The 15,920-nt window shown below is 40.0% G+C and overlaps 1 protein-coding gene across 1 annotated transcript in view; it reads left to right on the top strand.

Annotated features, from left to right (window-relative positions):
• LOC145694516 (uncharacterized) overlaps positions 1-15,920 on the top strand; it is a 452,605-nt gene that overhangs the window by 163,846 nt on the left and 272,839 nt on the right. The window lies entirely within an intron of this gene.

Genomic DNA, 15,920 nt, shown 5'->3' on the forward strand with positions numbered 1-15,920 from the left:
GTGCTTGTCGAAATGCCTTGGGTTCCAGGCGCTTCATACTGGCGTGCTTACCAAAGATTTCAAAGCTGCACTTATTTCGCACAGTAGTTAAAAAAGTAGAATCGTAAGATTTGAAAATTATTCCGTTACGAGTGCGAACTATCTGTGCTACAGAAGCGCGTGGCAGATATTTTACCAGTTGTTGGAAGGCTAGTTTTGTATTGTCAAACTTGGTGTCAAAATTGGTCAGTAAAAATGAATAGAGACATGGTTTGGAGGTATCCTGAAGAGATGGGAATTCTTTGTCGTCGTCTAGATTCATTGAACTAATAGACTGTTCGGAGTCACTAACAGTGTGATGGCGTTTAGTCGGTGGTTGATGAGAAGTGCTGTTGGCTTTATCCGGTGTACGAGAGCGGGATCTACCAGTATTCTTGCCGTGAGATGTATTTTGCTGTCTGCGGTCGGCCCCCTTACCCACCGAGGTAGGTTCGATAGACGGACCCGGAGGTAACGGCGGTAGTCCCGGATGGCCACCTGATGCCATCCCTTGAGATGTTAGACGACTCTGACAATGAAGATGAGAGTAAATGCAATGAGATGAGTTGAGGTGCTAGGGGAAGCCCACTGTGGCTCTCACTTGAGGCAGCAATACGTCCTCGCGGAGATGTCGGTCAGTGTGAACACTGGCCCTCCACAAAATAGATGATGAAGAGGATAGATGATGATGGCCACGGGCTCCCACTTGAGTCAACAATACGGACTTCAAGGGGATGTCGATTGTCTGTAGCAGAGCAATCCTCCCTGAGTGAACAGAAGTAATATTAGTAGCTCTCAGACCTATGAATCGAAGATCGATTCTGACTTCTGAGTTTAGATGTTTACGAGCGTTTTTTTTTTTTTTGCTAGCCGCGGCTAGCCATCCGTGCGAGGGTTACGCCCTCTATGGGAAGGTAGATGCATGGGAACTGATAGAAAGAAGAGTTGGTCTATGTGATATTTGTATACTGATATGTGGATGGTGAAGGATAAAGAGAAAGGAAATGGTGAAACAATGAAGGAAGATTGTGGATTGCATTTATTATTTATTTATTTATTATCTCACTTTTCGGAGGGACATTGTGATCTTTGGATCACAATCATGAAGTGATGATGGAGGTTATGAGCATGATGTGATGAAGTGCGATACACAGCATACACAATACAGGGTTATGTTAGTGGACAGATGCATGTTATTCTTCTCGCTTGGGGGCTACTCCAAGCATTGATGAAAAGACAGCGGGAGCCCAGATTAGTTACAAAGGAGTTACTGTGCGAATGATGGACATATGAAGGGTGGGATGACGTCGGCCTTCAATTCTGCGGCTAAGAGGAGATGATGGTGATTCGGAGGAAGAGTGTAGTGATAGAGGGTAAAAAGCAGCGCCAATGGTGTATGGAGAAGATGGGCACGAAGTGGAAAGTCGATGTGTGCTGTCATTGTATCGATGAGGAGTGGGTGGCGATCCTCAAGACGAGTGGTGATGTACTTAAGACGGAGAGACTCAAGATGGAAAAGAATATGTGGAAAGGTCATGCGTTGATAGAGTTCGTATGTCGGACTGGGTAGTTTGATTCTGTAAGCAATGCGCAGTGCATGTCGTTCCAATATATTCAATTTATTGTAGAAGGAGAGTGGTGCGGCAATCCAGGCTAGATGAGCATATGTGATGACCGGACGTAGAAATACTTTATAGGTATTGAGTACAGTTTTTGGACTGAGACCCCAAGTAGTGCCTGTAAGACGTTTGAGTAAATTAAGACGATTGTAAGCTTTGGTGGTGATGTGCTGCAAATGGGCCTTCCAAGTGAGATGTGTGTCTAAGACAAGTCCTAAATATGTTACTGTTTTGCTGAGTGGAAGACGTGTATCACTGACTGTGAGATGAAGGAGCTTGGGATTTCTCTGTACTTTTGTGCGCTTTTTAGGGTGTAGGAAAACTATAGTTTGTGTCTTGAGAGCGTTGATCTTTAAGCGCCACACTTTACACCATTGGACAAATGAATCTATGGCGGATTGCATAGAAGTATTTAGTTGATGGATGGTTTTGCCCAGCGCTAAGAAGGCGGTGTCATCTGCGTATTGAAAAACGTGTATATTATCGGGCAGAGTTGGAAAGTCGGCTACATAGAGAAGATACAATAATGGAGAAAGAGACGATCCTTGCGGTACACCAGAATGAAGAAATATTGGATGAGAGAAGGTATGATTAATGGTAACATATGCTAGGCGACAGAACAGGAAATTATATATGAATCTGATGTAAGTAAGAGGAAGACGAAAGTTGAGAAGTTTATAAACAAGGCCATGGTGCCAAACCTTGTCGAAAGCTTTTTCAAGATCAAAGAGAGTTAAACAAGATGGCCAGGAAGTATTATAGTGATTTGTGATGTAATTGAGAAGGCGGAATAACTGATCATTAATACTGAAATTTGGACGAAAACCTGCTTGATGTGATGGTAATAAATTATATCTGGAAAGATGTGTATGAAGACGGTATACCAGAATCTTCTCTAAGATTTTGCTGAAGACTGGAGTCAATTGGATAGGTCGATATGAGGAGACACAGTCGGCGGGTTTGTTGGGTTTGAGAAACATCAGTACCTTTGAAGTTTTCCACTGTAATGGTATATAGCCAGTGCGGAGGATGAATGTAAAGATGAGAGAAAGAATATATAATACTGCGTATGGACTTTCCTTGATATGTCGATATGAGATGTTATCAGTGCCAGGTGCGGTGTTTCGTTTTCGTGCAATAGCTGTGCTAATATCTTCTGGAGTGATGGGCTTTGTAAGAGGACGTGATGTATTAAGCGGGTGAGTACTGTTTGGCTGAAGATGAGGTGAAGAAAAGTCGAAGTGATCCACTGGGTGATTGCGAACTGGATGTTCGGGAGTGAGCGGTGTAAAGATATCTTGGAGATAAGTGGCGAAGGCGTTTGCTTTGTCCAGATCAGAGTCTAAAGGCGAGTCATTGATGATGATCGGGTATGAAGTTTTGGTATATTTGCCAGAAAGAGCGTTTAGCCGTTTCCAATATCGAGTAGGATGAGAGGTTTCGGAGAGAGAATTGCAAGTTTTGATCCATTGTCTTAATTTAAAGGCTTTAACATAATTGTGAACAGTGCGCTGGAGTGCTCTGTGATGTCTAAGTGCCTCTCGATTTCCTGTGCGAGTATATTCACGGAAGAACTGACGTGATCGTTTTACCATGGCAAGATATTGTGGTGGAAGTTTAGGTTTGTGTGGTGCATATTGAGATTGTGGTATATATTGTGCAGATGCTTCATTGATATGATTGGTGATAGTCTCTAATGATTGATATAACTCTGACTCTGTTGTAGGAGGATTTAGGCCTTCGAGATGTTCAGTGAGGTATGTTCGATATTTCTCCCAGTCCGCTTTGTCATATCGAGGGATCACGCGAGGTGGGGGTGCGTCGAGAGGTCGGGGGGTACGGCATTTGATGCTGAGTTTTATGGGCACATGGTCACTCCCGAAAGGATCAAGGACATCTATAGTGGAGCGTGGAGTTACAGAGGCAGACGTGATAGCGATATCGGGTGTGGTATTTGATTCAGGTCTGGTTGGTTTAGGTAGGTGATGAAAAGTGCCCGTCGTATTGGTGAGAATGAAATTCAAAAAATGAGTTTGGTCCCTATTGGAACGACTATGGAAATTGATATCGGCTAGAATGATGTAACGCTGAAAAGTGTTCGATATGTATTGAAAAAATGACAGAGGAATTGGATGCCCTGGGCGGACGTAGATAGTGGCCACTGTAATATAATCGGATTTGTAGTAAAGAGTGATTACTAGATTTTCTGGAAGGTTCTGAATTGCTGGAGTGTGGATACGATATGGGATGTGAGGTGAAAACCCAACAGCTACCCCGCCATTTGCCCGACGTGCTGGTAAAGTGTTGTCCTTGCGAATGATCGTATATCCTGGAAATTTGCATTTCATTTTGGGAGTCAGATGTGTTTCGTTAAGGAGAAAAGCATCGACTTTCTCTTCGAGTAACAGTTGTTCAAATAGTATTTTGTGGGTGCAGAGAGAGCGTATGTTAGCAAACAGAAAAATAATACCCATAATGTCCATACTGAGATGATATTTAGAAGGTTTGTGAAGATGGGAAAGTATGAAAGTAGGCAGTTGGACCATTGTAAGTCGCTTGGAACTGAAGATGGAAGACTGATTGAGCAGCATACTGGACGTGTTGTAGAACTAATGGACGTGCAAACGGATGGATGTTTTGTAGAGTAAGAGTAATGAAGGCAAGAAGCTGTTTAATAGTAATTGGTTGATCAGATGTGCTGGGTTCGGAAGTTTGATTCTGTGCGTCATGTATCCTAAGTGGAACTACTAGTTCAGGTTTGGCTTCTTCTGGAGTAGGTTTGGCTTTGCATTTATAGCTATAAGCTGGATGACGTTCATGACAAGTTGAACACTCAGGCGGCCGTTGCATATTTGGACAAGAGCGGGTAGGATGAGGGCCACCGCAGTAGCCACATTTAAACGGATTTACGCATTTAGGCGTAGGATGAGTGTATTCCTGGCATCGATCGCAGCGTATGGGAAGAGGAGGCGATGTTTTGGATGGTTCCACTCTATGTCTTTGCTTGTATATGAATGCTCCGTGTTCAAGCAGGTCGTCAATAGTTTCCTGCGACTCTGTCAGTACCCTGACCATATAAGTAGCTCCTTGATTATTTCTAATGCGAATGCATTTTTTGAAGGTGTATCCCTCGTGGTGTAGTTCCTCTTCGATTTCTTCGTCACTGTAAGACGGATCAACACCGCGGATGACTACAGATAGAACAGGAGTTCGTCTGGGTGGTGGCATTTGTTTCTTACGGTTGTCGTTCAGTTTTGTGAGTTTTGCTGTTTTCCCAAATATCTCAAAACTATGTTTGTCTCTGACTGTTGTTGCGAAGTTAGGTAATGGCGATTTAATAATGTATCCGTTTTGAGTTTGAATGATCTGTGTGATTTCTGAACGAGGTCGATATTTGAGAAGTTGCTGGAGTAGAAGTTTGGTGTTCCGGAATTTCGGATCATAATCCTGGAGTAGAAAGTTATGAATGTCTGTCTGTGGTTTCTGAGGAAATTGTTGAATGCCATCAACAATCATTAGGCGAGAGCTGTCGTCTGAACTGGCGATGCTGATATTGTCATCGTGGTGCTTTTTGTGAGGAGGAGATTTTGGATTAGTTGCTGGGTCGCCGTCGATAGGATTACCCACTAATCCGCGATCGTGATCTGAAGTGATAAAAGCGTCCTTGTAACTTTTGCGCTTCTCTACCTTCGTAGAGACAGTGGAAGCTGTAGGAACTGCAGGCGGAAGACCAGGATGTTGTCCACTGGCCATAGTAGCCGGACAAGATGATTTCCAGAACGCTGTGTATGTAAGTGTAGCAGATGTCTATTGCAGTACAGATGATGTGATGAGTGATGAATGATGAAGCAAAAGCTTCCAAAAATTAGTACACTAATGTGTACGGTAGTGCAGCCTCCACTCGGGTGAAACCCTTGATCTCTCTCACTCTCTCGCCCAAAAACTGAGAACTGCCACGCTTGCGTCCACAAACGCGTAATATTCTCAGCCTAGACTTGACACTACAGGAGTGCCTCTAGTGAGAAAGCTGGAAACCAGCTAAGTGTGTTTACGAGCGATCGAGCTCTAACCTATAATCTTAGCATTCAAACCTTTGATTTACGGTTATTTGTGATTTCACGTTTATAACAAAGACAAATATTTTTAAAAGAGTGTAGTTTAAATAAATTACTGAAATAAATATTTTTCACAAAGTTTATCCTTTTAAATTATTGTTCAAAGGCCTTTGCCTTTAGTAAGCCTTCTCCGAAATACATGCAAATGAATTGTGCTGCCATCTTTGGAGCTCTTTTAAAATACACATAGATGTTTCTCGACAATGAGATCTCACAAGTAAACCTTACGTTTGGGTGAATCGAGTTGCTGACTGAGACACATATGAAAAAGTAGTACTAAATGTGATTAGTATTTCAGTGAAGTTTTAGGTGCGAAGCTCCAGGGGTTTAGGAGATACAGCTACCAGAACATCACATGGAAGTACAGAATAGTCTTCATACAGTTGGAGGTAAAAGCTCTGTAAGACCTCTTGTAACGACAAAAGGTGCATAACAAATATATGGGTACATATTAGGACTAGGGGGAAGTCATATAGTAAGGGTATATCTGACGGCGGCCATCTTGAAATCCGCCATTTTGAATTAAGGTTAAGTTTTTAAAATAGGAATAGGGTCATGTGATACATGATTTAAGACTCAAATTTAATCAGAAGAACAATGGTGACGTTAATTTTGATTTACGTGCAATTGGTAAAAAGTTACAGGGAAATTAAATATTGTTGCAGCATATGTATTAGTTCTTTACCCCACCTTGTAAATTTTGTTTTAATGATAATAATTAAATAAAAAGCAGGTGGATAAATATTAGGTCTATGGTAAGAGTTGCCTTGATGGCTTCCATGTTCAAATCCGCCATTTTGAATCAGCCAAAAGTTTTAAACAAAACGCATAACAGTGAGACCTTATTAATAGCAAATTTTACCATAACCATTTTTAACAATTTTTGCTTTATCATTAACCAGCACAAAGTTAAATGGATCGCTTCTTGCGACTACTTCTTTGACGGAATTGTTAACGACAAATGTGTCAAGTGTAACTCGATTGCCTGTGTCAGGTGTGCTCACTGTGAGCAGAGCATTTGTGCAAGTCATGCACTCTTTTCTGAACTACATATTGATTGTACTAATTGAAGACTTTTCTGGAAAACACCAAAGACCCAAGTTCAATTATGACTCAGTTCCACTTTGGTCATTTTTATTTAAATTAGCAACTTGTTTATGCGATAACAAATGCTGGTTAATGATAAAGCAAAAATGGTTATACCGTTGGATTTATGGTAAAATTTGCTATTAATAAGGTGTCACTGTTATGCGTTTTGTTTAAAACTTTTGGCTGATTCAAAATGGCGGATTTGAACATGGCCGCCATTAAGGCAACTCTTACCATAGACCTAATATTTATCCACCTGCTTTTTATTTAATTATTATCATTAAAACAAAATTTACAAGGTGGGGTAAAGAACTAATACATATGCTGCAACAATATTTAATTTCCCTGTAACTTTTTACCAATTGCACGTAAATCAAAATTAACGTCACCATTGTTCTTCTGATTAAATTTGAGTCTTAAATCATGTATCACATGACCCTATTCCTATTTTAAAAACTTAACCTTAATTCAAAATGGCGGATTTCAAGATGGCCGCCGTCAGATATACCCTTACTATATGACTTCCCCCTAGTCCTAATATGTACCCATATATTTGTTATTTATCTTTTGTCGTTACAAGAGGTCTTACAGAGCTTTTACCTCCAACTGTATGAAGACTATTCTGTACTTCCATGTGATGTTCTGGTAGCTGTATCTCCTAAACCCCTGGAGCTTCGCACCTAAAACTTCACTGAAATACTGACCACATTTAGTACTACTTTTTCATATGTGTCTCAGTCAGCAACTCGATTCACCCAAACGTAAGGTTTACTTGTCAGAAACTACAGGCTCTAGAAAGATGACGTTTTCACTGATCGATTGCAAATTTCATGTAGATTGTCCAGTTCTAATTGAATATTTAAAAAACATGGGCACTATTTCTTTAGTACATTTTTACGGGTACATTGGAAGTGTTGAACTTTCAAAAAAATAAAATAAAACATCACATCCTAATCATTACACATTCCAACACCACACTGTTGTATATAGCGGTTGTATATGTCTCCGGCATTTGTTTCATAGCCAAATAATGGAAAAGGAAGGATAACCATTTCCTGAAGGATGTCTATATTATCAGGCTGAATTTCTTTAAGGAGTTAGTTTATACTTAAACTTACATCTTCCCGAAAATTTTATTTAACGTCTAGTTTTAACGTACAGGTTTTGAACTAATTCTCTGCTGTGTAACGTCACAATATAACCATCAATGCTAATTTTATGAGGACAATTCTGCCAGTGGGGTTTAGAATGTTACAACCTAGAGAACGCATCAAACGTCAGAAAATTGCAAAATGACACACACAATATATTACAATGTGGCTAAACTCAGAAAGTGGCTATAGAAGTGAAAAGCATATGGCTAAAAAGCCACTATTGGCTCTTTGGAAATTATGTGACTAACGACGTTCTCAAAATGGCCAGATCTCGTCACAAAGTGGCTAAATTGGCAACCCTAGTCGCAATACGAAGCAACTTACGCACAACCATGCCATGGTACATGGGGTATGTGCCATTCACATTCCTCACATTCCAGTGAAGCATGTAAAAGTACCTTTCAAGTGTCAGAAATTCCTCGAAAGGCACGTACCTAGCGACACGTGCTATGCATATGAAATGTACATGTTTCAAGTACCAGGTACGTAAACGGTACATATGGAACTTAAATGGCACGTTCCTAGAATGTACCTGGTTGGGTGGGATTATCCCAGAAACTGGTTCTAAACGCTAATTGAGTGGTCATAACGGACTCAGCCAATCATTAAAAAAAAGAAAGAAAGAAAGAAAGAAAGAAAAAGAAAGAAAGAAAAAAATCAGAAAGGTGAAGCAAAACCATTTTAATTTGAGGTTAAATTTCGACCTATTAAATGGAGTGTGTAGGTATTAATAATAAAGAATTGATAAAAACAATGATATTTTTTCGCAACTGGGAAACTCATTGCTATAGTCATTCTGCACGGAGAAAAAATATACCCTGTAATCTGGAAGAGTCCTACATAAATCTGGTAACTTTCGGACCAAGCGGGTGTCAATAGAATATACCACGCAGAGAACATAGAGATTCCGCTGGAGGATAGTGCTTATCCACACTTTTAGGGAATAAATTACCACGTGGATAGTGTGGATACTGTACGGCGTATAACCTATACAACAGTACAATAGGTATAAAAAATGTTGGTGAGAGATGGCATTGAACTAAGGATCCCGAAAGCAAAAGGTTTGCGCTCCACCACGGAGCCAGCGCGGCTCACAATGAGAAGTAAAGAAGCGGTGTAGTTATAGGCTATAATGTTATACGTATGTCGAGAGATAAACTAAGGGTCTGGAAAGAGTATAAGACATTTTTATATAATATGTCATAGAACAGTCTTCGGGAAATGGACAACAAGTATATACGAAATGTTGACCTGCATCAAGGGCAGTCACTCGATCGTAGATGGGAAAGGAGTGTGTTTCCTGCTAGTAGCAGCGGAAAAATGTTGGTGCGAAGGCATCTGTCTACAGGATGCTGCTGTTAAGAACATTGCATCTTATGGTTACATAAGTACGGGAGTCATGTATGTTTTTCCTGTCCAATTACGCGTTCGCGTTCCTTGTCAATCTGTTCGGATGTTTGACTTTTTATGTGCTACAGTGGTACGAATGCATTCTTCCTCCAAATGGTCTTTACATTCGTCCACTGTCTGCAATAACAGCATTCTGGTAACATGCGTATCTATTGCCGCTGAATGCCGTGAGTCCATCCCCAACTGATGTGGAACACAGACCGAAATATTCATTACGGTTTAAGCAGAAATCTTACGGTGTCTGGATGTAACTTTTCTCTCCAGCCAGTCAGAACTAATCTTTTTTCTCAATATGTATTGTGTACTTAATTCTATTTCATTTTTGTTATGTTGTTTCAACGAATTAACGAGAAAGAGACGTTTCTCAAATGAGCCGATTTTCATATACAAAGTATACAAAATACGTACATATTATCCTACAGCGTTACAAGTATAAGCAAATATGACTGTATAATGATGCCATACACATAATTAAATCTGAGTACATTCCGCATTGTTTGACTTAAATAATATATGAGAGTAATAACATTTCTATGCCAACAGTGTACACGGAAAACTTATCCATTAATGTAATCATGCTTTACTGGTTCAAATTAATTAACTAATACAACTGAAATATACATGCAAGAGTACTTTTTACGTACGGGAAACAAAACCTAGATGAGTTTCCTTGCTCTTAGATTATTAACAGGCTTGCTTTTTATCGCTGGAAAAAGTGAAATCTTACGTCCCACGGTTATGCCGGGTAGGCTAGAGGAGACGCTGATGATGAGAACTGAATGAAATGGTGGAAAGAAGAAAGTGGGAGGAAACGGGAGAACCCCGAGAAAACCCATGCACATGGTGCATCATTATTCGAGACTGGGTTTAGTGTCATTTCGGTCTCGTCTCGAAATACAAAGGTCTGTATCGATCTCAGTAGTCTCGGTACCATCCCTAAATTGTAATCATTATTGTTGGCTTCATTGAACTATCTGGCAGGGCCGCGGTGGCTCAGTGGTAGAGCGTTCATCTCTGGTCCTTGGTGTCCCTGGTTCAGTCCCAGCTCTCGCCAAGTGAACTTTGTGGTGGACAAACACCGTGTGCGTGGGTTTCCTCGGGGTTCTCCCGTTTCCTCCCACTTTCTTCATTCCACCATTTTCATTCATCACTCATCATCACCGTCTCCTTTAGCCTAACCGGCATAAGCGTGGGACGTAAAAACTTAAAGATTTCATTTCGAACACTTATTCACTGAAGAGAGCCCAGTGACGTTATGTGCTATAACTGAATTACAACGAATGAGTTGCTTAAATTATTTCTCGCTAACTACAGCTGTTTATTTTTTGTACTATTTATTTATTAATTAATTTAACAATTATCAGATACAGCTCTGAGGCCATTTTATACTGGATATATAACAATAACAACAACAACAATAATGGAAAGGATTTTGGAAGGTATCGGCCAGGGCCTGTGTTAGTAGGTACCTCCCGGCATTTGCCTGGTAGGATTGAGGGAAACCCTGGAAAACACCAATCAGGATGGTCGGCAGCGGGAATCGAACCCGCGACCTCCCGAATGCAAAGCCAATGCTCTACCACGCGAGCTACTTCGCTTCCTATTCCGAGATGAGTGGTATTACAATACAAGAACAGGACTACACAGTAAACTCACACCTAACCAGTAGATACTGAACGAAAAGTAGGTATCCAGCATTGAGATGAATGCTTATTTTGCTCGAACAGTTCTCGCATCAGGGAAAGAACTCCGTGCAAATCGCTCGAGCGGTTTTTACACCAATGAGAAGGTAGGATAACATCACGTGGTACCATGAGGGTGCTGTGCTTTCCTTTTCGTTTTTCTTTAGTAGATAAAAGGTTCGCCTTCCCTAAACCAAATTAATTGACTTTCAATATTGGGAAAAGCATGTGTGGAAGCAGTGTTACCATACTTGGTACTATTGTACCAAATTCAGCCCTTTTGTCATTCATCGGCCCGTTGGTATCACACTGGCATTTTCAGCCCGTTTTGTGAAAAAGTTGGTAAATTCTACCCGATTCAGCACCATTTAACAAATATTACAGTCTATTATCCTCCTTCGGTTATAAGATAAGCGAGAATAAGGTGCAATAATTTATATTTTAATATTTTATTATAGCGTACTGTTTACCCACGAACTCGGAGGTGGTTGATTTGTTCCTCGTTTTACTGTATATCGCAATGACTTTATAGGTAGAGTCTAAATGATGGTCCGGGCGACTTTTTCCCTTCACCAAATTTTATTACAAAATATCAAATGTTTTTAATTCAATGTCTCTTCTTCAATGACCAAGTGAAAGAATATTAAATGTTTTGCCGGGTGTCCCTTCCACTCATGACAGTTTCCAGAACACTTAGCAGGTTGTAGGTTAGATTAGGATTATAAGTTTAAGATGGGATCCCTAGTCCAGTGCGACATAAGTTAAAGGAAGAGGTGCTCCTAGTCTACTGCGACATAGGAAGGTAATGTTTAAGCGATCAGTTGGTCGACTGATACCAGGTCCCTCGATGGTTGGGCTTTTATCTGGCCTCTTCGGATCCTTTCGTGAGATCTTCTTTCGGCGTTCCTCGGTGTCTTCCGTGTCGGATTCTCGTCTGCTACACTGTTTACAATCAATAACACGTTGTTGTGTCGACATGTGCTTTTGTCATGATGTGGGGATCCTTACAATATATTTGAACTCCTCCGTGGCTAAGCGGTTAGCGTACGCGCCTTTGGCGTGGGAGACCCGGGTTCGATTCCCGGCTGGAACTCATGTGGTTCGGATTGCACGTTAATCAGTAGGTCCATGTTTCATATAGCCTCGCTGCTGGGCGTACCCCCTTTAGTTTCAACAGTATTGTGTTAGTTATGGTAGAATGTCTGTACACAGTTACGTTGAAGTCTTAAGAGTCATAAACATCGGTATGATTACAATCCATGTCGTAACACAGCTAAATTCTGCGCCAAGTTCTCGCAGATGTTTTGCGGAGATACTCCGGAGTCATGATGATGAAGGCGTGTTTCATACCGGTCGTACTTCCTGCGTTGTATGATATCGAGTATTTCTTACTTTTTGCTTTATGAAACCCCAGAGAGCGTTGTCAGGTGTCCTCAGATCGGGACTTCTTGGAGGCCAGGCAAAGGGAGATGGTGAAGATGCACAACCTCTTCCAATCCAGTGGCTAGAGAACGTATGATTCAGGTAAGACTGCGACCAGAAAACAGCAGAAAACAAATGAAGATGGATAGCAATGTTACCAGACAAATGTGGGTAAAACCTAAAACCGTCCGAAAACACCAATTAGGGGTACGCCCACTTTCGGACCACCCTGTATATATTGGTTCTACAGACTTTGGTGCAAATTAGTTGTAAACCTGGGGCCCAGCAAAATGTTCCCAATCGGGCCTCGCACCACCTAAGGCCAGCACTGTTTCCTACATGTGAGAAAATTTCATCTATTTCCACGGTTGTTCGGAGTCCTCCTATTTGGATGTTTTTAAAAATTAATTTTTGAAAAGAACACTTTCTTGATTTGGACTCTTGGAACAGGGAGGGGGAGTGTTCTAAAACTTGACCCAGGTACGTAGCCAAGGGGGGTCCGGACCCCCCTTCGAAACCAGAAATGAAATAATAAGGAAGGATGAAACAAAAATAATTTCTAAAAAATTTCGTGAAATATGTAGAAAAGTTACGGAATTCTTAGAATTTCTACTACTAGTCAGGGAATTTTGAAGCGTTCGAAAACATAATGGCGTTCTGTAATAGTATGGACATTTTCCATCGTAATTTTTCGTTATCACTTCTCTGGGGTATCAAACATGTTATTTGAGAAACAATTTTCTATTACTTCTTTAACCTGTAATTTGGAACAGATAGTAATTGCCGGAATAAATAATAAAAACCAAAATTATGTGGATAGAAAGTTCGTTAATATTTGATTCAACAGAGAAAGGAACGCAGATATTTTTCAAGACATTATTGGATATGTAACTTTTTTTTATAATAGAAAACGTGTACATTTTTTATAAATTGAGGTCCTAGTGAAAGGAAAATTGTTATATTGAATGAACAGAGGAAGGAACGTAGATATTGTAAAATCTTTTTCAATACTTTTTTATATTCTTTTACTCGAAATTTCTTCATAATTTGTTATCAAACTACTTACCAACATACATAGTGCAGTCAAAATAAGGTTTGAGGTAGACATTTAGAATAAAAAGATGGGATCTTCTGGAATTTGTTCGTGATTTATTCTTCATTAACCTCCAGAAAATCCCAAAAAATCCAGTTGCGGGTTTTCCACCATTTTGAATAAATAGTCTGCCATTTTGGATTTCTCACATGCACTTAGTTTATGCCACATAACTTCTAAACTAATTAACGTAGAAGGATCATTCTTTCTTTATTATACTTATTCCACGTAATATTATAGGCAATGTAATAAGTTATTATCACTTTTCTCCGAGTAACCATTTTTGCATAACTTTAGAATAAAGTGAAAAATTGGGATCTGTATTAGGAGACATATTATTTCATTGCCTCATAGAACTTAACAGAGTAGAAATATGAAAAAAGTGCTCAAATAAAAGTTATTGGAAATTTTATAAGCTTTAAAACGATTGTCACGATATATAATGTCAGAGATGCGCAATGAAGCTTCAAACGTCGTCAGACTGCGCACAATTTCTGTCGAAGCATATGAATAAGTCATTTAACATCAAGAAAAAGAGAGACTGTTTAGTGATCTCTACCTTTAGTGGCTTTTCATTGCAATTTCCGGTAATTATCAACAGGTTTGGAAGTCCGGCTAGTTTGGTAAGTAGTTCGTAAACAGTGGCGTCGGCAGGGGGTGCGCAAGAACTGTGAAAGTAAACTTTCGCACTATGTTTCTGTATGTAAGCCTATGTGTCCATTGAACTTAGTGTTAGAGATAAACGTTTCAAAATGAAGATGAAATATATTGAAATATGTTTTACTGATGTTATCCTGCAAAAAAAAAAAAAAATCCAGTTGCGGTTTTTCCGCCTTTTTGAATAAATAGTCCTACAATGCAATTACAACAAAAATCGATCAAACTTAAAGACTTTTTTTTAAAAAAAGAGATCAAACCTGTTTGAATATGTTATATGTATTGATATTATACTATAGTACGGAAGGTATAACGTCGTTGGCTTCCCGCCAAAAGTTGTAGTGACGTTTATGAGGAGTGAACAGTGTGGTTACTCGTGGCTCACTGAGCGCAGTAGACGGTTGGTGGTGAATGGCTACCCTCTTACGACACAACCAGTGACGAGCAGGTCCAAGCGCGGGAAGCCAACGACGTTATACCTTCTGGACTATAAAAGATTCCCAAAACTCTGGTTGGTTCACCTCTGGTGCTAGGGGTCTCGGGTTCAAACCCTGCTTCCGCCAAGTGAACTTTGTGGTGGACGAACACCGTGTGCGTGGGTTTTCTCGGGGTTCTCCCGTTTCCTCCCACTTTCTTCGTTCCACCATTTCATTTATTTCTCATCATCACCGTCTCCTTTAGCCTAACCGACATAACCGTGGGACGTAAAACTAAAAAAAACTCTAGTTGCTGGTTTCCCTCCATTTTAATTAAGCAGCATGCCATCTTGAAAATTTCCCCATTGCTTAGTTTTTGCCTTATGGTCCTAAGCCAATAAACGTAAATGTGTCATTCTTTCTTTATTATACTTCTAATATTATAGGTTATATAATAGTGATCACTTTCTCCGCGTTGACGTTACCAAAAGTTCAATGTACTTTAAAGTTTTATCTATTAGTGCTTGAAAATATAAATTTAGGAAAAAGTAAAAATGGTGATTTAAACAAGGGATTAATTATTAAAAGTGAAGGAAAATATACTTACCGGAATTATTTGAGGTGCGTTTTGTATCCTATTTACAGCAAATACCATCATATCCTTATTCATGATTTTCACTATTTTTTACTTACTAATACGTACTAGTTTTATAATTGTGCTTAGATTCTTCTGCGCATCTATTAAACTGCTGAACTTAAAAATCTTGTAGTTATAAAAAGGAAGACAATATACACTGATCACCAGTTGAATTATAGACACTACCTAATACATGTAACACCACCTTTCGCTTTGATAACAGAGGCTACCCATCGCGGCATAGATTCCACGAGGCGCCTGAAGTGTTGTTGTGGAATTTTAATCCATATCAGCTGCAAAGTTTCCCACAGAACTTCCAGGTTAGTTAGAAGATGGTCCACGTCCGAAGGCGTAATTCTATGGCGTCCAAGATGTGTTAGATCGGATTGAGGTCCAATGACCGTGTTGCCAGATCAGAGGATTGCTCATCAAACCAGTTTTCTGCAATCCTAGAACAGTGGGCCGGCGCATTATCCTGCTACAAGATGAGATCACCACCTGGAAGTAGCACCCGAGCAAATGACATGACATGGTCATCCAGAATATCGCGGTAGCGTTTTCCTGTGAGGGACTGTGTTACACGTGTTATTGGATCCATTTCACTCCAC

This window comes from Thermobia domestica, chromosome 9 (genome assembly GCF_964235325.1).
Source record: "Thermobia domestica chromosome 9, izTheDome1.hap1.1, whole genome shotgun sequence".
Taxonomy (NCBI): domain Eukaryota; kingdom Metazoa; phylum Arthropoda; class Insecta; order Zygentoma; family Lepismatidae; genus Thermobia; species Thermobia domestica.